The following is a 23,150-nucleotide window of genomic DNA, read 5'->3' on the forward strand; positions in this document are numbered from 1 at the left end:
CCTGGGGGATGTTTAGTGTGATCACTTTTAACTGTTGTTGTGTATTTTAAATACTTATTTATTTACTACGTAAGTCACCATGGCACCTTCAGGTAAAGGGAGACACGCAGTAAGTATTTTTCTGGGCTGCAGTTATCTTCTGAATACCAGTGGCAGGAAGCCACAGGAGGGGAGAATGCAGCTGTTTTGCCATCTTGAGAAGTCCAGAGAAGGAGAGAAACCTGGGGGGGGGGGGTCAGTTGGAAGCAAAGTTTGAGAATACGACTGTGGGATGAGCACAGATTTGGAAAGGGCCTTTGAGGGGCATCTAGGCCAACCCCCTGCAACGGAGCTATCTCAACTCAAGCAGCCTCAACTTAAAAGAACATAAGGCTTCCCTGCTCCAATTTGACTTCTGCAGTTCCGGGCCGTCGGGGACACGCTCTCGTTCAGGCTTTCTCTCACGCTCAGCTGCCCGGCTCCGCGCACGCTCCGCCGCCGCTCCAGTTGGCCGAGGGGATCGGAGTCATCTCACCCCTCCACGCCTTGCCCGGCAGAGAAACCGTGCACTTTGCGCCCCTCGTGGACAACGGTGCGCTGGCCACCTGTGACACCCGAGTCTCCCCCAATCTCCTGCCCCCTTCCTTTTGACGGATCAGGGAAGGCTTGGGAGTCATGGGCGGGCAGCCGTTTCCCGGAAGGGGCGCAAAGGAGGGCGGTTTCTCTGCAGGGCAAGGTGCAAAGCTCTTCTTCCACACCCTGTGAAACTCTCAAAATGAAGGGGGAAGGGGGTAGGAGATTGGCAGAGGCTCGGGAGTCACGGGCGGGCGACGTGCCGTTGCCCAGGATGGGCACAAGGCACGCGGTTTCTCTGCCAGGCAAGGTGCAAAACCCTTCTTCCGCACTCTTCGAACCCCCCCCCCGACTCTGCCTGTGCAAAAACTATTTTCCCACCCCTCCAGCTGCATATTACTCCAGGAGAGCAGGGTGTCACGTTTCCCAGGGACATTTAATGAAATCCGGGGATGGAATTTTTCCGGGGACAGATTTGCAAATCCGGGGACTGTCCCCGGGAAATGGGGACGTCTGGTAACCCTACACTAGATGGGCCATTGGCTTGTTCCAGCAGACTCTTATTTTGTTCTTAAGGCAGGGGCGAAACTAGGCTTTATTTCACCCGGGTCAAAGACCCAGTTTGGCACACTCCCATGCACATTTGCGTACACACACACACAATGGCACCCCTCTGGGGGCTTCAGCCAGGGCAAAAAAACTGGCTAGCCCCCCATCCTGTAGCTATGGCTGTGCTTAAAGCTCTTGCCAGACTTCTTGTGTTTGTCCATCCAGAGCTGTGTGAGCTTTCAGAGCAGGAAACCTCTGAAATCTGCACCTCTACAATCTTCAGACTTCCGTGAGTCATGCACAACAACTTTCATCCCTGTAAAATGTAGCATTGATAATAAATTGGCATTGATCTGTCCTGTTTTGCATATTCTTTTTTTACAGGCAAGGGGCTGTTTTCTACCTGAAGATATAGGAACATACTGTGGAACTTAGGTCCTGCATGAGACTTGATTCTTGACAAATATTTGCAAGACCAGTTTTGTAATCTTGAAAAATGGCTCTTTGACCATCCTTCTTAGAGAGGCTGTCCTTTACTGGGATTTCACAGTTTGTAGATTCCATGAAGAAACAAATGAAATTGGAACCTGCTAGCAGTCTGCTGGATTTACTTCTAATCTTGCATTCAGGCAGGCTTAGCAATGAGCAATTTGGGTAATGTTTGCATTGTCTGTTTCTATGAGCAGTGAATTAGGATTTTGTGTTTGGAAGGGTGTATATTAAATATTGAAAATTTTTCCACCCCAGGTAGACAATTAAAAAAAAATAAATTACATTCTAGGCAGGCATTACAATTTTGTTGAAAGGTCAGCTTTTATGGATGGAAATCTGATCCAGTGCTGGCTGGTAAAGCCTCTGTTACAAGTTGTCAAAGTAATTCTTTTGAGGAGTTTGGATTTGATATCCCGCTTTATCACTACCTGAAGGAGTCTCAAAGCAGCTAACATTCTCCTTTCCCTTCCTCCCCCACAACAAACACTCTGTGAGGTGAGTGGGGCTGAGAGACTTCAAAGAAGTGTGACTGGCCCAAGGTCACCCAGCAGCTGCAGGGGGAGGAGCGGGGAAGCGAACCTGGTTCACCAGATTACGAGTCCACCGCTCTTAACCACTACACCACGCTGGCTCTTTTGACTAAGTTGCTGCATGCCAGCCCCTGAAGTTGTGTGGTACCATCATGCCTGTAGCTGGCCAGCCAGATGTTTGCATGGAACACACAGGACAGACACTGCTCTCCTTCTTAAACCCTCTACCTTTGTTGGCACAAGGAAGAAGGAGCCAAGTGAAGGCTTCCTTTCCTTTCCTTAGTAAAGGTAAAGGGACCCCTGACCGTTAGGTCCAGTCGTGGCCGACTCTGGGGTTGCGGCGCTCATCTCGCTTTACTGGCTGAGGGAGCCAACGGATAGCTTCCGGGTCATGTGGCCAGCATGACTAAGCCGCTTCTGGCGAACCAGAGCAGCACACGGAAACGCCGTTTACCTTCCCGGCAGAGCGGTACCTATTTATCTACTTGCACTTTGACGTGCTTTCGAACTGCTAGGTTGGCAGGAGCTGGGACAGAGCAATGGGAGCTCACCCCATCGCGGGGATTCGAACCGCTGACCTTCTGATTGGCAAACCCTAGGCTCTGTGGTTTAACCCACAGCGTCACCCGCGTCGCACCCTATCTTAATTAACCCTTTTGCTGTTTCTCTTGGTCCCAGTATTCTGCTCTTTGCCTTGGTTGGGAGGAAGGCACCGTCCACAACATTCTGTTTCTTTGATTTGCTCTGAGTGTTGCAGCTTCAACCATGAAAGAGGATGAATGTTGTGGTGGGGAGCAGGCTGTCATAGATGGGTAGGCAAACTAAGGCCCAGTGGTCAAATCCGGCCCAATCGCCTTCTCAATCCGGCCTGCGGACGGTTTGGGAATCAGTGTGTGTTTTACATGAGCAGAATGTGTGCTTTTATTTAAAATGCATCTCTGGGTTATTTGTGGGGCCTGCCTGGTGTTTTTACATGAGTAAAATGTGTGCTTTTATTTAAAATGCATCTCTGGGTTATTTGTGGGGCATAGGAATTCATTCATTATTATTTTTTCAAAATGTAGTCAGCCCCCCCACAAGGTCTGAGGGACAGTAGACTGGCCCCTGCTGAAAAAGTTTGCTGATCCCTGCTTTAGCTTTATACACGATTCATGGAATTTGGCTTTCTATAATGGTTTGTTTCGTTTGCGCAGAGCATGCACATCCCGCCTAGAGCATTCTGAGAAATCAGTTTCCTCCGGTGCTTTGTATCAGATTTCTGTGCTGCACTGTAATGCAGATCTAATTGTTCTGAAATGTAAGCTTTGTGCTGGGTGGCTTACCATGCTGGGCCTGGTTCATCTGTCCTGGGCCTCAAAACTGCCACCTGCCGGTCCTATCCATCGCAGCCACCACCTCGAGTGACAATCTTGTTTGTGGCACCAACATTTCTGAAGAAGGGGACAATCGCAGATTCATTGAAGGAACTGGATTGTTTATTTTTAACAAAAAATTATGTACTGCTTGATTGTAAATCAAACCTCTTAGCCATTTACAAAAAATGACACAAAAATGGAAATTGTAAATAAAAGCCTTTATTTTTTTAAAAAAGCAGATATATTTGTAAAAATCAACAGTTAAGCTGAAACAGTTTTTAAAACAATTCAGATCCTACATCTCTAGATAGATTTGCCTAAACCAAAATGTTTTAAGCAGGTGTCAGAAAGAATGCAGCGAAGGTTCTTGCCTGATGTCAATAGGCAGGGAGATGGAAAGTTTGGGTGCTGGCACACTAAAAAGTCAGTTGGTTCTGCAAACTGAAGTGGCCAAGCAGACATATATGGGGCAAGGCGATCCTTCAAGTTGCCTGGTCTCAAGGTGCCGTCGGTTGAAGTAAGACTGCTACGGTTGTAGAAAAATGGTTGCAAGATTGGATGGGGAGGTAGTCAGTCTTTTCAATGGGGCAACATCAGCTGTGGGTTTTATCTCTCCAGATTTAAAACAACTTCACTGGTTATCCATTTCTGAGCCTAATTCGAAGTGCTGACGTTTACTTTTTAAAGCCTTATGGTCTGGAGGTTGTGTAGCTGTGGGACTGTTTTCATACATGATTGAGCTCATTGTCAAAGACTGTTCTTCAGATTCTCCCACCTTCTGAAATTAGATAGTTGGTGACTATCTAACCAGTGAGAATATTTTTTGGCTCTGACTCCCTGCTTGCCTAGCACTGGGGATGGAATATTATTCTAATAACTGTCCTGTTCCTTAATCCTAATGAGGAATTTTCCCCCCTTGCTTAAAATACAAACAATTCTCACATATTATACATAATATTATGTAGATAATGCTATAGGCATTTATACTCCAGGTTTCTTAAAGTAGCCAGAAAATATACAGATACATATAACTGAATTTAAATACATATTATTAATATACTTATAAAGTCATGATGCAGAAGTATAGCATGGGGCTTGACACTTTTGTATGTATTGTATGCAGATTATTCTTATTTCTGTCCATAATTTTGCGTATAATTTGCTGGGTTTTTAAAACAACAACCCACAGTGCAGGAGTAGCACAGACATAAGTGAAGGAGGCTTGATGGAAGAGGCTGTTTGATGCAGTCAAAGCTCATCTGGGTCAGAACTACCAAAAACTGTGTATAAATCCATTTAAAGCAGATTCTTTCATTCTTACCTGGCACCACCTCTTACTTCCTTTTGTTACTTCCTTTCCCCATACGCTGCCCTTTAAAACATCAGCTGAATCAGGTTTTATTTTTTTATGCTTGTTTTATTCCCTCTGTTGTCTTTAATTTTATGTTTTGCCAGCTTGGTATGTATCATTGTTTTAACTCCCCCCCCCCGCCCCTTTCAATTGGGATGCGGGTGGCACTGTGGGTTAAACCACTGAGCCTCTTGGGCTTGCCGTTCTGAAGGTCAGCGGTTCGAATCCCCGTGACGGGGTGAGCTCCCGTTGCTCGGTCCCTGCTCCTGCCCACCTAGCAGTTCGAAAGCACATCAAAGTGCAAGTACAGTGGTACCCCGCAAGACGAATGCCTCGGAAGACGAAAAACCCGCTAGACGAAAGGGTTTTTCATTTTCTGAGGTGCTTCGCAAGACGGATTTTCCAAAGGGCTTGCTTCGCTAGACGAAACAGCCCTGCCTCTCCTGTCATGGCAAGGTCGCAAGCTCGCTTCCCCGCTCCTCCGGCTCCCTCCCACCTTCCTGCTGACGGCTCCTCTGGCTCCCTCCCACCTTCCGGCCGACCTTCCGACGTTCCGGCTGCCTCGCACCGCTGCCCACTGCCCTCACGCGCTCCCCTTGGGAGCTGTTGCTGCCAGCAGCCAGCGCTGCAGCCGGAGTCGCGCTCCTGAGCCCCGCCGCCCCCCAGCAGCCGCGTCGCGCGGTGTCCACAAGGCGCGGGTGAGTCCAAGGACCGGCTGCGGCAGCTGCCCTGCTTCTCCCCACCCCTCCCCGCCGTGGTGCTTCGCAAGACGAAAAAACTCGCTCTATGAAAAAACTCGCAGAATGAATTAATTTCGTCTTGCAAGGCACCACTGTAGATAAATAGGTACCGCTCCGGCGGGAAGGTAAACGGTGTTTCCGTGCACTGCTCTAGTTCGCCAGAAGCGGCTTAGTCATGCTGGCCACATGACCCGGGAGCTGTACGCCGGCTCCCTTAGCCAATAAAGCGAGATGAGTGCCACAACCCCAGAGTCGGCCATGACTGGACCTAATGGTCAGGGGTCCCTTTACCTTTACCTTTACCCTTTAAGTTGCTGGATTGTGGGCCAGCTCACAGTCTAAACTGTGGGAGCCAGTGTGGTGTAGTGGTTAAGAGCTGTAATCTCGTAATCTGGGGAACCGGGTTCGCGTCTCCGCTCCTCCACATGCAGCTGCTGGGTGACCTTGGGCCAGTCACACTTCTTTGAAGTCTCTCAGCCCCACTCACCTCACAGAGTGTTTGTTGTGGGGGAGGAAGGGAAAGGAGAATGTTAGCTGCTTTGAGACTCCTTCGGGTAGTGGTAAAGCAGGATATCAAATCCAAATCCAAACTCTAAACAAATAAGGCTGAGTTATGAGAAGGTTATGTAAAGGAACAACAACAAGAAAACAAGAAAATCAAGCAGGGAAAAGCCCTGGTGGGTGGGAGGGAGAGGGTGGCAGGAGAAAGCATTGTTTGGAAAAGAGAATATGAGGGGTGATGATGCTGGTGGCACCCAGATGTTATTTAGCACATCTGGAAGGTAGGGAAACCTGCTTCTACCCCCTTTTCAGCAGTCCAGTTGCCAGACCCAGTTATTAAGTTGCCAGGGCACCCTGGAAATTCCCATCCCTGGAAATTGCACCCACATGCATGCCCACCCACCCCACTAAAATAATTATTTAGCAGAGGGCTGCTGCCACATTTGAGAGTTTTCTTGTTTAGCTTGCTCTCTACCGCACGACAAGCATTTCTTGTCCCTTTAGCATAACCCAAGTGCGCCTGTGTTTCTCTCGAAATCTGGAGGACGTGCAAGGCTTCATTTTGCTCTGAAACCTTCTCCCCGTGTCCCTTTCTCCCCCTGTGCTCTTGCTGGCTTTCGTCCTCATTTCATCTAACCCAGTACCGGCCTGGAATGTTAATGCATCTGCAGCCAGAGATGATTTATCAGTTCCCAGAGCTCTGGCTAGGACAACAGGAAGAAAATATTGTCTCAATGAGCTTGCTTGGCACTGTTCAAATACACGAGTCCGGAAAGACTTTCCAATGCTTTGGCCTCCACCAGTTTTGCATTGTGCCTGTTTGAAAGGGAGCTTTTTCAACGGGGTGTTTGTCTCTCGATTCAGCACCAACCTGCCACCGTTTTTTTAAATGCAAGAGGTAAATGGCAGGCTCTGTTCCCAGACCCACAACCCTCATCTCGGCTGCACTTGGTGACCTCTCCAACTCAACACAAGCACCTGCTACTGGTTTTGTGCTGAAAGAGTTCCTGGAAACAAACCCTGGTATTTCATATTGCCCATGTGCTCAGGAAGGGCAATCAAACCGAAGCATTTGTTTTTATGTTGTGCTGCTTAATGATGAGCACCCCCCTTCCCCATCCAGCTTTGCTCAATTTGGAATAGGGTTAGGTAGAAGGATTTTTGGAAAAACATACATCCCTAGCAATAAAATGGTTTATTCTTTATTTCTGAGCCTATTTTGAAGTGTTGTATCCAGCTAAGTTCTACTTAGAATGGACCCGTTGAAATAAATGAACTAAGTTCTACTTAGAATGGACCCGTTGAAATAAATGAACTGAGTTCTACTTAGAATGGACCCATTGAAATGATGATGATGATGACGATGATGATGATAATAATAATAATAATAATAATAATAATTTTTTATTTATACCCCGCCCTTCCCGGTTCAAAAACCGGGCTCAGGGCAGCTAACAACAAATTTAAAACACTTAATTATAAAAGCAGCATAAAATACAGTACAAAAACATGAATAACAATAAAAATCAAAAATCAATTAGATAATCCCCAGGGCTAGTTGGCTGAATTGGTCCTACTTGGGTCAGTGAGGAGGCATGGGGAGAATTAGCTGTGGGGTCTCAGAACTGGTGCTCTTCATAAAATAAATGAACTAAGTTCTACTTAGAATGGACCTGTTGAAATAAATGAATCTAAGTTGGTCACTTAGTGACTTCAACATTATTATCAAAATGGAGGCAGGCAGGGAAGCCATGCAGCTGGGCCTTTGTTAGGCCCTCGGCCTTTTTGCAGCAGCATCGTGGGCTCAAGGATCCATAAGAAATGTGGTTCCTGCTAGGACATTTCCGTCATGGATTCTTGTGCCCAGATGCTGCAGCAGCAGTAGTAGTGCTGAGAGCCTAACTGAGCGGCTCTGGCTGTCCCTGGAAGGGAGGGGGAAGTAGTCTCAGCAGTGGAGAGAGTTAGATGGCACCAAGTGAGCCTGGAATGAACTGGGTTTGGACTCAGTATGTAACAATTCAGGGAGGGAAAACCAGCAGTTTTACCATTCTAACTCGCTTGTATATCATGCATGTCCAACAGGTTGATCGCGATCTACTAGTTTAATCGCGGGGTGCCCCTGGTCGACCGTGGGTTCCTGATTGTTTGGCCATAATAATAATAATAATAATAATTCTTTGGTGATCACTTGTAGCCGAGTAAGATTAAGAACTCAGAGGAGGAGAACATTCCAAGTGCAGCATTGAATTCCACCCAATAATTATCAATAAAAGACAGCTAAAAACAGGTATTTCAAAACCATTCCTAGCTAATTAAAATAAACAGTATAAACAGTAAGCTATAGGGAAATTAAGACACATGTAACTGCCTAGCCCAAAATGTTTTAAGCAGGTGCTGGAAAGAATCTTCTTCTTCTTAGGCGATCACTCATAGCCGAGTAAGATTGTCTTCCATGAATACGATCTTAACAGTGAGTCCGTAAGTGACTGTGGAGGCCAATTCTGGATCCACATGTCCTTCCACAGCAGGGACATAGGTTTCCAGGTGGGAGTTGATTATGGTGAGGGTTTGCCAAGCGTGCCTTCCTCTTAGCACATTTCTCCCTTGTCCTGAGTTCAAGCGTCTTGAAAGCCCATGACACTTTTGGTAAAGACTGTTCTCCACTTGGAGTCTTTTCAGGCCAGTGTTTCCCAGTTGTCGGTGTTTATACTACATTTTTTAGATTTGCCCTGAGAAAGTCTTTAAATCTCTTTTGTTGACCACCAGCATTACGCTTTCCATTTTTAAGTTGGGAATAGAGCAGTTGCTTTGGAAGACGATAATCAGGTACCCGCACAACATGACCAGTCCAACAACATTGATGTTGATGAATTATTGCTTTGACACTGATGATCTTTGCTTCTTCCAGTAACCTGGCATTAGTTCACCTGTCTTCCCATGACACCTTTGGTAAAGACTGTTCTCCACTTGGAGTCTTTGCAGGCCAGTGTTTCCCAGTTGTCGGTGTTTATACTACATTTTTAAAGATTTGTCTTGAGAGAGCCTTTAAACCTCTTTTGTTGACCACCAGCATTATACTTTCCATTTTTTAATAATGATAATAGTAATAATAATAATAATAATAAAGCTCAACAACTCTGGGTCACCCTCCCCCCAAAAAAGTTCAACAACTCCAGTTTTTTTATAGTGAGAGTAGATCGCAGTCTCTTGGAAGTTGGACGTGCCTGCTGTATATGAATCTCGCCCTGGAGCGGTATGAGGAGCAGACTGTGATGTCGGCTTCACTCAGCGCTATATCGCTGGCGAAACTGCCACCACTCCTGAGTTCTCTTGTTAGCAGTGTCCGCTGGGGGGAATCAAGAGTTCCTTCCCGTTCCCCAGCTGAGCAGTGCAAACAAGCTGCATTGTCCCAGACTGCGAGTGCCTGGGTGAAACCGCCTTAGTTCTCGAGGTGAGAGCTAGGGCAGTTTCACCCGGTGCCCCGCATGCAGAGGCCAATGCATCTTGTTTTGCCAGCATCGTGGTATATCGCCAAACTGCGATGTTTGGCTGGCGTTACACCGCGATGTCGAAAAGCTGATCTCGCCCCAGCCCATCACAATCACTAGTGCTGCTTATAAATTTCAATCTGAACTGATTCAGACTGGAACTGTTGCAAGACAAAATATGTTCATCTTAAATTGCAGTAGAACTGAGCTATTGCAAAGTTCTCTGGCTTGATCGAGCATTTCATTTCTTACATAGAGCCCTGCTTCTCTGCCTCCCCCCCCCCACATGTGTGTGTAATGAGATTGCTTAGGAAATTTCACTAAAAAACCCTCCAAACACCCAGTGATACTTGAGCTGAATTTTCATTGTAATGATTTAGTCTACAAAGCTAACTGAGCCCATAGAAATGAGAGTTCCTTAACCTGTCTTATCCTCTATGAAGCAGTTATTGTAGCTGGGCAGTTATAGCTTTGCGTTTGACATTATTGCCTTCCGTGTCCTCTTAAGGATTATGTTTCTGCCTCTCATTTATTAAATGCCTTACATGTTGTAGGAATGAGCATTCTCCTCCTCTAGGGAGAGGGATTTAGCTGTCTCTTTTATTGGGGTCCCCAGGAGGTAAAGTGCATGATAATAACCATCAGTGGGAGGTGACTCATGTTAGCTTAAGGGGGTAAAAGAACCACATGGGTGGCAATCAGATGATGCTGTCTGCCTGCCTTTGATCATTTGACTCAGAGCTGCTTTCGCTTCCGCCCCTTTCTATCTTTCCTCAGGTAAGGACCATTTCCTGCTCCCCCCCCCCTGCTTTTTTATTTTGGAAGTGTGATCGATGGGGTGCAGGCAAGGAATCTGCTCAAAAGCCACTGAAATTTTACAGGCTGGTTTTATTATTGTTCTAGATTCAGGTAGGTAGCCATGTTGGCCTGACACAGTCAAAATATATTAAAAAATTTTCCAGTAGCACCTTAGAGACCAGCTAAGTTTGTTCTTGGTATAAGCTTTCGTGTGCATGCACAGTTCTGCACACGAAAGCTTAAACCAAGAACAAGCCTACTTGGTCTCTAAGGTGCTACTGGACACTTTTATTATTTTATTATTATTTTGAAAGCAGAATAGTATTACAGTGGTACCTCGGTTTAAGAACAGTCCTGTTTACGAATGATTCGGTTTACAAACTCCGCAAAACCGGAAGTAGTGTCCTGGTTTGCGAACTTTACCTTGGTCTAAGAACGGAATCCGAATAGTGGAAGGACACCGACGGCAGGAGGCCTCATTAGAGAAAGCGTTCCTTGTTTTAAGAACAGTTTCGGTTTAAGAATGGACTTCTGGAACGGATTACGTTCGTAAACCAAGGTACCACTGTCCCCAGTTTAGCAGGTTGCTTAGCTTGCATGCATTGCTTACTACTTCAGATGAACAAAAAAGTATGAATCAAGAGAATTTGTGACTGGTGAATCATGTCAGCCCCAGAGCATAGCAGTCTAGGACTGGATTCTCAGCTTACAACCGTCTAGAAAAGTTGCTAAAGTATGGAGATTACAGAGTAAATTTAGGGAGACATGAATTTGGGTCTCACCAACATTTATACTTTTGTGGCAGGTTCTATCTCCTTCATACTGGAAAGTGAAGGCATGCAATTTTTCTGTTGTGGTATCAGCATACTGTTTTGCTTGCTTCCCACCTCCTCATCCCAGTTCTTCCTAACAGACTGGCACGGGTATGAACACTCTTACCATGGTGTTTCAACGTTAGTAATGGTACTTAAGGGACGCGGGTGGCGCTGTGGGTAAAACCTCAGCGCCTAGGACTTGCCGATCGTATGGTCAGCGGTTCGAATCCCCGCGGCGGGGTGAGCTCCCGTCGTTCGGTCTCAGCTCCTGCCCACCTAGCAGTTCGAAAGCACCCCGGGTGCAAGCAGATAAATAGGTACCGCTTTATAGCGGGAAGGTAAACGGCATTTCCGTGTGCTGCGTTGGTGCAGGCTTGCCAGAGCAGCTTGTCACGCTGGCCACGTGACTCGGAAGTGTCTCCGGACAGCGCTGGCCCCCGGCCTCTTAAGTGAGATGGGCACGCAACTCAAGAGTCGGTCACGAGTGGCCCGTACGGGCAGGGGTAAAAAGGTAAAGGTACCCCTGCCCGTACGGGCCAGTCTTGCCAGACTCTAGGGTTGTGCGCTCATCTCACTCTATAGGCCGGGAGCCAGCGCTGTCCACAGACACTTCTGGGTCACGTGGCCAGCGTGAGAAGCTGCATCTGGCGAGCCAGCGCAGCACACGGAACGCCGTTTACCTTCCCGCTGGTAAGCGGTCCCTATTTATCTACTTGCACCTGGAGGTGCTTTCAAACTGCTAGGTTGGCAGGCACTGGGACCGAGCAATGGGAGCTCACCCCGCCACGGGGATTCGAACCGCCGACCATGCGATCGGCAAGTCCTAGGCGCTGAGGTTTTACCCACAGCGCCACCCGCGTCCCACGGGCAGGGGTACCTTTACCTTTAATGGTACTTAAGCAGTTATCGGGGGCGGGAAAAGGAGAGAATCCAGCACAGGGCTGCCATTTGTAGTTGAGTATAGCATTTGGGCTCATCCCCATTATATGGCTTTGGCCATGTCTCTCTTTCTCAGCCTTAGTTTCCTATATGTAAAATGGGCTCTTGCAAAAGCAAAGGCAATAAAGTCTTGTGGACAAGAAATTCTACACAAATAATATGAACAGTAGGTGTAGGCACTTAAAGCAAATGGATTTCCAAAAAGTTTCTATTAGGAACAAAGCCCAGTGGTTTGGTTTTGCTTTCTCAACACTGTGTAAATCCATCCCACCAAGTGTGTCAGACTAAAATCTGAAAGCGTAAACATGAAGTAGAAACCAACTGCTTTCCCATTAATCTTCAGACTTTGGTTAGCATGACAACAGGTCACAACTCTTCCATTGCCATGACAATTTGCTGTGAGATGGTTGAAATGTCATGCCATCAAGTTATTTTTAGTTTATTTGCTCTTCCCATGGAGACCAACTTCGACTGAAGTCGTGAAACAACTTCATTTTAAGCACCGTGAAAGATATTGGCAGCAAAGATCTCCCTGTCATTGGTGTTCCTCTCTTTCAAGTGATGGGCAATACTTTAGCGCTTATTTTCTCAATTATTGGTGATGTAATGGCTTTGGGTCCCTGGCCTGAATGGTGAGAGAAGATTCTGTCGTGTTAAATGTGTGTGGCTTGTACCTAAGAGAAAAGGAGGTGAGTCAAAAGCAGGAACCTTCAGGAAGAGGCTGCTCTGAAATACTTTGTTATGGCTTTCTATGGTTTCATTTACTTTCCCCCCATTTATGCATGCACGTTTTGCATACACACAGTGGCGTAGCGTGGGTTGTCAGCACCCGGGGCAAGGCAAGTAATTTGCGCCCCCTAACCCGGGGCAAGGCAAGTAATTTGCCCCCCCCCCCCGCTGCACTGTCCCTCCCCCAGATAGTCCCTCGCTCTCTCTCCGCACCGCACGCCTGGCACCCTCCCCTCCACAGTGGGCGGCGACCCGGCGGCTCGGATCGGATTCGCACAGCCAGCACTGCAGTGAGAGAGAGTGAGTGAGCCAGGTAGGGGCAGAGAGCTGCGAGTGCGAGCGCGCCCCCCCCCCCAGATGTTGCGCCCGGTGCGGCCGGCCCCCCTGCACCCCCCATGCTACGCCACTGCATACACATACTCTTTACATGTGCCTTTTGTGTGCTGCTGTTATGGTGGGGACCAGTGCATCAAAAAGTGGGTACAGATTTAAAAGAATTAAGTTATATATAGATAAGTAGATACACTCACCCCACTTTGAAACATCTTAGGTTAGAAAGCCAATTCAAAAATGTACTAAAAGTTGTTACAGTGGTACCTCGGGTTACATACGCTTCAGGTTACAGACTCCGCTAACCCAGAAATAGTACCTCGGGTTAAGAACTTTGCTTCAGGATGAGAACAGAAATCGCGCGGCGGCAGCAGCGGGAGGCCCCATTAGCTAAAGTGGTACCTCAGGTTAAGAACAGTTTCAGGTTAAGAACGGACCTCCAGAACGAATTAAGTTTGTAACCAGAGGTACCACTGTATTTGTTCAAAACAAAATACATACAGTGTGCCCCCACAGTCTGATTGGTGGCAAGCATTATGATAATGTTGTCTATTTTCATCCAGTTTTGCAAAAGCTTCCCTAAATGCTCACATTTCAGATATTCAACTTGCTATATCAGTGTCTTCAAGTCATTTGTTCAGTTTCACATGCAAATGTTTAGCATTTTTTAGAAGAAAAGTCGGACCAGAAACAAATTGTCTCTGTGTGGGGTGCTCCTGTTCAAAATGGCAGCCACCCCTGACTTCGCACCAGGATATTCCATTCATTCCATTTCACCTCCAGTTTCCTCTCTGCTCCCCATCAAGCCCAATCAGTATTCCATGCGCGGTGAGCACGCTCAGTTTTCATTGACCTGTTTCCCCTCTCTCCCTGGTGGTTCTTAAGAGTTTTTGTGCTTCTGTAAACCTTAGAATTCCTCCAAGCTTGCTGAGACATCCTGCCCCTGTGTGTGTTGGCTGCTTAAGTTTTCACCTTCTGATACTGTCGGATCAAAGACAAGAAAAATCCTGTTCCAAAGCAAAGGGAAAGAGCTGCGCCTGCAAGATACAAACAACACATTGCCGCGTGTATTCTGTCGCTCTCCAGTAACCAGTGAAAATAAAATGGGATGTTTTACAGACATCTGAGACACTCAGGGGGATAATTCCGTCCGGCATTTAATTGAGGAATTTCATGCCGCTACAATGGAATTTAATTTAGATTTACAGCCTTGTTAAACGCGCAGCCTTTCTGTTGCTGATTTTATAGTGCCTTGTCAAAAAGGGTTTGTTCCATGACCAAGTGGGATTTTGCTTGGTTACTGTAAAAATGCAGTAGCCGTAAAATCAGGGCTGCATTTAACCACTAAGGTACAGAAAGCTCTCTCTTGTCCCATTCTGTAACCTGCCTGCCACCCTTGGATGTGTCTATGGATTGCAGTGGCTGCCAGCTCTCAGTCTTGGTCACCATGTTTCTTTATGATGATGAACATGTGCACAGTGGTACCTCAGGTTAAGAACTTAATTCGTTCTGGAGGTCCGTTCTTAACCTGAAACCGTTCTTAACCTGAGGTACCACTTTAGCTAATGGGGCCTCCCACTGCTGCCGCCGCGTGATTTCTGTTCTCATCCTGAAGCAAAGTTCTTAACCCGAGGTACTATTTCTGGGTTAGCGGAGTCCTTAACCTGAAGCGTCTGTAACCTGAGGTACCACTGTACAGTACATGTATGCAAGGGAAGCATAAAGGAGTAGCCAAGCCAGAGGTATTGGTGGTGGCTAGGAGTGTTGGGGAATTGGGTCCTGCTGTGAGCCCCTCGGGCCAAACTGATGTTCAGTGCACCTTTGCATTTAACACGCTGTTGTGTTAAGATACAAATTATAATTATCATTACTACTGCATGGGTGCTGGGGAAATTTAACTCCATCCCCCAAGCAGTTGCTATTTGCATTTTTTAAAGTCCACACTGAATGGATATACACATTTAACATCATATCTAGTTTGGACTCAAGTTTGGTTTTCAATGGGTGCAAGTTCCTTTTTGTTACTTGCAAATCACAATAGAAGTAACAAGTATACAGTCATACCTTGGGTTACAGCTGCTTCAGGTTGCGGTTTTTTTGGGTTGCAGACCGCCGAAACCTGGAAGTACCGGAACAGGTTACTTCTAGGTTTTGGCAGTTGCACATGCGCAGAAGCACTAAATCGCACTTTGCGCAGGCGCGGGTTGTGAGCGTGCATCCCTTACGGATGACGTTTGGAAGCCGAGCGTCCACTGTATTTGTTTGTACTTCAACATAGAATCATAGAATCATAGAATCCTAGAGTTGGAAGAGACCACAAGGGCCATCGAGTCCAACCCCCTGCCAAGCAGGAACCACCATCAGAGCACTCCTGACATATGGTTGTCAAGCCTCTGCTTAAAGACCTCCAAAGAAGGAGACTCCACCACACTCCTTGGCAGCAAATTCCACTGTCCAACAGCTCTTACTGTCAGGAAGTTCTTCCTAATGTTTAGGTGGAATCTTCTTTCTTGTAGTTTGGATCCATTGTTCCGTGTCCGCTTCTCTGGAGCAGCAGAAAACAACCTTTCTCCCTCCTCTATGTGACATCCTTTTATATATTTGAACATGGCTATCATATCACCCCTTAACCTCCTCTTCTCCAGGCTAAACATGCCCAGCTCCCTTAGCCGTTCCTCATAAGGCATCGTTTCCCTTTGTGTTCTATTTTCTTCATTCACCAGACAGGGAGTTGACTTTTCTGGAGCCCCCCACCCCAGAACAGTTTAAATTTGACAATGAAAACTTATTTCAAAGAACAGCTTCTGTTTCACAAGATTATTGTCTGGATGGGATCCAGAAAGACGTGGCATTTGCTGATCTCTGCACCTTTTTATGGTAGCCAAAAAGCAGCACTTGGCTGACACTGCCAGAGCATCTCTTTCCAGCAGAGCCAGCCAGACCTCTTAATCTATACAGGAGCCCTTGGGGAAGGTAAAAATTTTATGTACCCCAGAGAAGTAGCTTGCAGTCTTAAAGGTGGATTGCCAGGACTCCTGGGTTTAATGCCGTAACATGCACTCCTTATCTGGATATTGAAACCTGAATGGCTGCATGATAATTTGTGGTTCAGGCCCCTTTTGTCCCTTCAGTGGTCGCACTACTGATTTAGCAGTGATTTTCCCCACTTCCATCCCTCTGAATAATCAACCTGCAAAATGAAAATATGACTGCTTGAAGATGGTTGGGTCTTCTATGAAACACCATATATTTTTTCTAAGCTTGTGCACTGTTATCAAGCAATTCCTGAGCATTATCTTTAAAAATATGCATTTATTGACCTCTGGCGACAACCTGCCTCTCGTGGAAAGACATTTTGGGATGTTTTGTGGAAGTGGAGGGGAACCCAGTCTGAGACCCTGGAAATAACGGATTTTGTCTGTTGAGCCACTCTTCTGATCTTGTAGTAGTTCATTGTTCGTGTTTGCTTATATGCGACATGACAAATAAAGCGCTATAAAATTTAACAAATTCTGAACAGCCTCATAAGCAAATATATGTATAATTGCTTCAGTTAAAAAAGAAAATGAGAAAGTGGCACTTGAATCCCTTGCTTGTAGGAGAGGAGGCAGTCTGATCTGTGAGGTGTTTGTGTTGCAGTGCATGCTCTGGTTATCTCCCGCTTGGACTACTGCAATGCGCTCTGCGTGCGGCTACCTTTGAAGGTGACTTGGAAACTACAACTAATCCAGAATGCAGCAGCTAGACTGGTGACTGGGAGCGGCCACCGAGACCACATAACACCAATCTTGAAAGACCTACATTAGCTCCCAGTACGTTTCCAAGCACAATTCAAAGTGTTGGTGCTGACCTTCAAAGCCCTAAATGGCCTCAGTCCAGTATACCTGAAGGAGCGTCTCCACCCCCATCGTTCTGCCCGGACACTGAGGTCCAGCTCCGAGGGCCTTCTGGCAGTTTCCTCGCTGCAAGAAGTGAGGTTGCAGGGAACCAGGCAGAGGGCCTTCTCGGTAGTGGCACCCGCCCTGTGGAACGCCCTCCCACCAGATGTCAAGGAAATAAACAACTATCTGACGTTTAGAAGACATCTGAAGGCAGCCCTGTTTAGGGAAGTTTTTAAAGACTGATGTTTTAATGTATTTTTATCCTTTTGTCGGAAGCCTCCCAGAGTAGCTGGGGAAACCCAGCCAGATGGGTGGAGTATAAATAATAATAATAATAATAATAATAATAATAATAATAATGGAATAATGCCAGCCTCTATGCTTCATTCCTTGTAGGGAGCTGTGGCTACTTGGATGGTGAGAGATATGGGTGGCTGCTGGAGAATTATCAGGAGTAGACTGGCATGCCAATACAGCCCCCCTCCACACTTCCAAATTAACTGTTAAATAAAGCTTGTTCATTCCAAGAGCTGCTTTTGTGACATCAGTCTCTTCAAACGAACACTCAGTTAATTAATATTGAAGTCCATTTGAAAAACTAGGGGGGGGGGGACTGTTCATGTAAATGGGTGCTTTGGTCAGCTGCATGCTTGATAGCTCTGCAGAAGACACAGGCATCCGCAGATCTGGCTGCCAATTTAATACTGAATTATTATTTTTTTAAGCATTCCTTCTTTGCTACTGAAATTTCAGGGCGAGCTTCTTGCAGCTGTAAACGTTTCCACGTGACAGCCGGTTAGAGCTGAGATATTTCTCCCGTAGGCCAGTGTGCACATCTGTGCTGGCAAATGACATTAGCTGACCCCCTCTGGTGTTAGTTAGCATGGTGTGTAGCTTCGGCACTGCAGCATTCACACTATAATGCTGCAAGGATTCTGGAAAGCACGTGACATGACATCTTCATCAGCTTCTTTGCCCAGTGGGCATGCTTTTTGTGGGACGTCTTTCTCGACACTGTCCGGGTGTGTGACACTGACATGCCAGTTTTAAAATCATTATCCTGATTTTAGTTTGCTAGGCATCAGGGTGGGTTTGATTTAAATCACGATTTAAATCACTCGTCAGTAAGACTTGATAAAAGACCTCTCTTTTAAATCAGAACCAGTGAAGGCAGTGAAGGTCCTGTGTGAGTGCCTGGAGGCTGTTGGAGGATGCATGTCGGCTAACAGATTGAGGTTGAATCCTGACAAGATTTTTGTTTTTGTTTTGGGGGGACAGGAGGTGGGCGGGTGTGGAGGACTCCCTGGTCCTGAATAGGGTAACTGTGCCCCTGAAGGACCAGGTGCGCAGCCTGGGAGTCATTTTGGACTCACTGCTGTCCATGGAGGCGCTGGTTAATTCTGTGTCCAGGGCAGCTGTCTACCAGCTCCATCCTGGTACGCAGGATGAGACCCTCCCTGCCCGCAGACTGTCTTGCCAGAGTGGTGCATGCTCTGGCTGTCTCTCGCTTGGACTACTGCAATGTGCTCTACGTGGGGCTACCTTTGAAGGTCACCCAGAAACTACAACTAATCCAGAATGCAGCAGCCAGACTGGTGACTGGGAGTGGCCGCCGAGACCACATAACACCCGTCCTGAGAGATCTGCATTGGCTCCCAGTACGTTTCCAAGCACAATTCAAAGTGTTGGTGCTGACCTTTAAAGCCCTAAACGGCCTTGGTCTAGTATACTTGAAGGAGCGTCTCCACTCCCATCTTTCAGCCCAGACACTGAGATCCAGCGCCCAGGGCCTTTTGGCAGTTCCCTCATTGCGAGACGTGAGATTACAGGGAACCAGGCAGAGGGCCTTCTCAGTAGTGGCGCCCACCCTGTGGAACCCTTCAGATGTGAAGGAAATAAGCAGCTATCTTCTCTTTAGAAGACATCTGAAGGCAGCCCTGTTTAGGGAAGTTTTTAATATTTAATGCTGTATTGTTTTTAACACTTGATTGGAAGCCGCCCAGAGTGGCTAGGGAAACTCAGCCAGATGGGCGGGGTATAAATAAATTATTATTATTATTATTATTATTATTATTATTATTATTATTATTAATCACTTTTTTACGGACTCATTCTTGCTGGTATAATCTTAATATTTACAATTGGGAAGAAGGGCATGGATCCATTGAACTCCTATTAGTTGTCTGGCAAGCACTTCAAGGTCTCGCCAAGGACTTACAGATCCCAGTTACTATTTCCACCACACACGCATACACCCTTTGGATTTGCTTCTACATTCAGGTTCCTATTCTGTACAGTTAAGTGTTAGTGCAGTTGTTGGAACCCAGTGGGATTGGGAAGAGGTTGCCAGCCCTGAAATGCCTTCAGCACTCAGAATCATAGAATCATAGAGTTGGAAGAGACCACAAGGGCCATTGAGTCCAACCCCCTGCCAAGCAGGAAACACCATCAGAGCACTCCTGACATATGGTTGTCAAGCCTCTGCTTAAAGACCTCCAAAGAAGGAGACTCCACCACACTCCTTGGCAGCAAATTCCAAGTCTGATTTGCACGGACATGCAACTGACTTGCACAATTATTACACAAAGACCCCAAGACTTGTGGAGTATTCTGCTCACAAGGTTGCACTTTCATTTTTTAAAATATATATATAATTTTTATTAGTTTTTTTAACATATCATTTTCAGCAGTAATTAAACATACTTTTACATCTTATTCAATTTTTTTGACTTCCATCAATCCTGTCTGCAATTTTTCCAATCTAATCTCTCAGTATTCATTTCTTATCTTCCCTATTACATTTCAAACTCATGACCAATATCTCTATCTTTTTCTCCTTTGTAACACTTCGTATATTTCTCCTTACAAAACTTCTTTTTTACTAGCGTAATTTGTTGATTACAATCGCTCTTCAAATAATCCATATACTTCTTCCAATCTTCTGTGAATCTCTGGTCCTGCAAGTTTCGAATCCTTCCTGTCATTTTGTCCAATTCTGCATAGTCCCTTAATTGGTTGCACTTTCATTTTTACTGCTTCACACTCAGCTACTTGTGCAGATCTTTTCCACCCCAAACAATCTATTCATTGAACCTCTTGGAACTTAGCATTTAAGAGGTAAGGGGTTGTTTCTGTGTATATAAATTTGCAAAGGAACAATGGGATTAAGGTTTTTTCCTCAACTCTGTATGTTCATTTTGTAACATTTTTCCTGTGAATAAAAGGCATGTTATCTCTGCAGACACAAATTCACACTTTTGAGAACTGCAAAAACAAGCATCTGTGATAATATCTTCTCGTTAGAAAAACTGCCCCAAATCACCTTACAGAAACCTCTGGAAGAGCATGACATTGTGAACGGATTAATGGAATTCATTTACCAAAAAATTTAAACATTGCATATAAAGCCTCATGCTACATAATTAAAAACAAATCCTTCCCCCCCCCCCATGAATAGCCTTTGGACTATAATGTAACTTAAATAGAAAACTATCTTTAGAAAGATTTTTCCTCTGAAAGCATTTTATTTTTTAAAAAATCCAATTTAAATAAAAAAAAATCCAATTTAAATTAAAAATAAATCTGATTTTTTAATAAAAGAAACCCATTGAAAAAACCATTAAAAAACCATTTTCCACCTTGCTAGGCATGGAGCTGTATGATCCTGGGAAGGGGGGACACACTCATGGTTGTGGAGCTGTTTCCACCTAAACATTAGGAAGAACTTCCTGACAGTAAGAGCTGTTTGACAGTGGAATTTGCTGCCAAGGAGTGTGGTGGAGTCTCCTTCTTTGGAGGTCTTTAAGCAGAGGCTTGACAACCATATGTCAGGAGTGCTCTGATGGTGTTTCCTGCTTGGCAGGGGGTTGGACTCGATGGCCCTTGTGGTCTCTTCCAACTCTATGATTCTATGATTCCTGATAGGCATCTCTTTGTCTCTTCAGCTTATTTTGTTTGGCCCTTTCACCAGCTGCTTCCGATGACTCCTTGGTTTCTGCAACTGGGAAGTCATCCTGTCAGGTTAAGGGGATGGGGCAGCCCCTTACAAAATTGTGTGTGGTTTCTTCTCTCGCACAAAGCTGGAGGGCAACCAAGATTCTAAAGGACCCGGAAACTAAGCCTTATGAGGTTGTTGGATGTATTTAACATTTAACACAGAGAAGCGAAGACTAAGAGGTGATATGATAGTCAACTTCAAATATCTGAAGGGTTGTCACATGTAAGATGGGTGTTGGGAGCACCCTACTCTTGTGTAGAAGCCTGGTAGAGACACATGTTCTCTCCCTCCTGGTTGGTCGTTCGGGAGCTTCAAAGGCTTTCTCCAACCCGAACATCACAGCGACTAATACCAAAAGGTATTAGCATACTTAGGGACCTGCAGAGTATTGGCAGTTTGCATAACAGAACTCAGTAGCACAGCATTTTGGCTAATCTACTTTATTTAAATATAATACACTTGGAGCATTCTGCCTTAGCTCCTGCCTCTGTTTCATCAGACAGCAAAGAGAGAAAACAAAGGACAATAGTCCCACTTCACGGAACATAGTAACACAAACATCCTGTCTCCGTCACTTCCCACACTGTGGAATGAAAACATACACCGTCATGTGATAGACTACAATCCCATGACTGCAGACACGGGGAATGAATCTCCAACTTTTGAAGCTGGAGGATGCTCTTTCATTGGAGGTATTTAAACAGAAGTTGGATGGTATTTAAACAGAAGTTGGATGGCCACCTGTTAGGGATTCTTTGGTTGGGATTCCAATTTGAACTAGATGGCCCTTCCAGCTCTACAGAAGGTTGGGGAAGGCTGCGTGAGTATCTCTTGTAATCCTGAGGGATGAGGCTTTCACTGATGGAGCCAGGATTTTTAAGGAAGCAGTTCTGCTCTTTCCTTGCCACTGGGCTAACATGAACAACCCAGCAACAACTGCTCACCACACCAAGTTTACTGGGCCTCAGAGATAACAGATTATCCAGAGTCACCTGAAACACCATCTACGAACTGGGATTTAAACACAGACCCACTCAAATCACAATCCAGGAAATTAAATTAGGCTGCATTTATACCACGCATTTAAAGCACATTTGAAAGAAGATTCTACCCCTCCCAATAGTCTGGGAACTGTAGCTTACTTGCAGAGCTACAATTCCCAGCACCCTTAATAATTTACATTTCCCAGAATTCTTTGGGGATGGAGGGGGAATGTTCTTTGAACGTATGGTGTGAGCACGGCTTTAGGTGTGCGGATTTCTTTGGTTTCCTTTTTGCAACCTGCCTGTTGAGAAAGGGTTTGCCATGGTAAGAATCAGGATTGGGGCGATCAAAGGAATTCCTTCAGGTGGACTGGTGCCGGTGGTGCGAAATCGTGTCCTCTTGACGATGCAACCAGATATTTTAATGAAAAGGGGACATGCAAGCAGAGATCAGTGACTTGAGGTCCTCTTAGATAATAAGACAGGCTGAATTAATGGTGGCAGGAGGGCTGGCTTTCTAAAGATGAGGTTTCTAAAGATGAGGTGCCTTCCTTTTGCTTTCAAGGATTGTGCTTTATCTCTCCACAACAGTCAAGAGCAGATTGCATGAGGTTTTTTTTAATGTCTTGCTTATAATCTCTCAACGTACATCAAAATGGCTTTTCGCCCTCTTGAGTGTTCAGCTTTTGCATTCATATATTAAAGGCTAGGAACACAATATGCTTTCTCCCTCCGCCTCCCCAGCCCGGCTTTGATCTATAACCTTGAAAATGTAGATTGCTTCCATTGATTTTTCTTTGTTTTGTTTTGTATTTTGTTGTGTGTTATCTGTCGGTGGAGTATACGGTGGCCACGATCTAAAATTTGCTTTTGAAGCTTTAACAGTGTTATGTGAGCATACAGTGTTTTGAGCAGCGAGGAGCGGAGTCAGAATGAATTAAGGTAATTTTGTGCTAAGGCTGTGTTCCCCGCTATGGAAGAAGCAATACAATCTGTGCCTGAAGGAGAGTTAATATTTTTTACATTCCGGCAGAGTGATGCAGTAATGAGCTGGTGAATGAGCAGAGTGAAAGTCATGGAGTCAAAAGGAGACAGTTACAGGGCTCATGCTTCCAGTGTA

At 45.7% G+C, this 23,150-nt stretch overlaps 1 protein-coding gene and 1 long non-coding RNA gene across 6 annotated transcripts in view; both read left to right on the forward strand.

The window, feature by feature from the left end:
- The window catches only part of FAM168A (family with sequence similarity 168 member A), a 173,893-nt gene that overhangs the window by 84,494 nt on the left and 66,249 nt on the right, over positions 1-23,150 (forward strand). The window lies entirely within an intron of this gene.
- Positions 898-17,579, forward strand: LOC310675923. Its single transcript, XR_014510321.1, has 2 exons — positions 898-1,755; positions 17,447-17,579. It is a non-coding gene; the product is annotated as an uncharacterized lncRNA (long non-coding RNA).

The sequence above is a fragment of the Podarcis tiliguerta genome (genome assembly GCF_965153285.1).
Source record: "Podarcis tiliguerta genome assembly, chromosome: 4".
Classification (NCBI taxonomy): domain Eukaryota; kingdom Metazoa; phylum Chordata; class Lepidosauria; order Squamata; family Lacertidae; genus Podarcis; species Podarcis tiliguerta.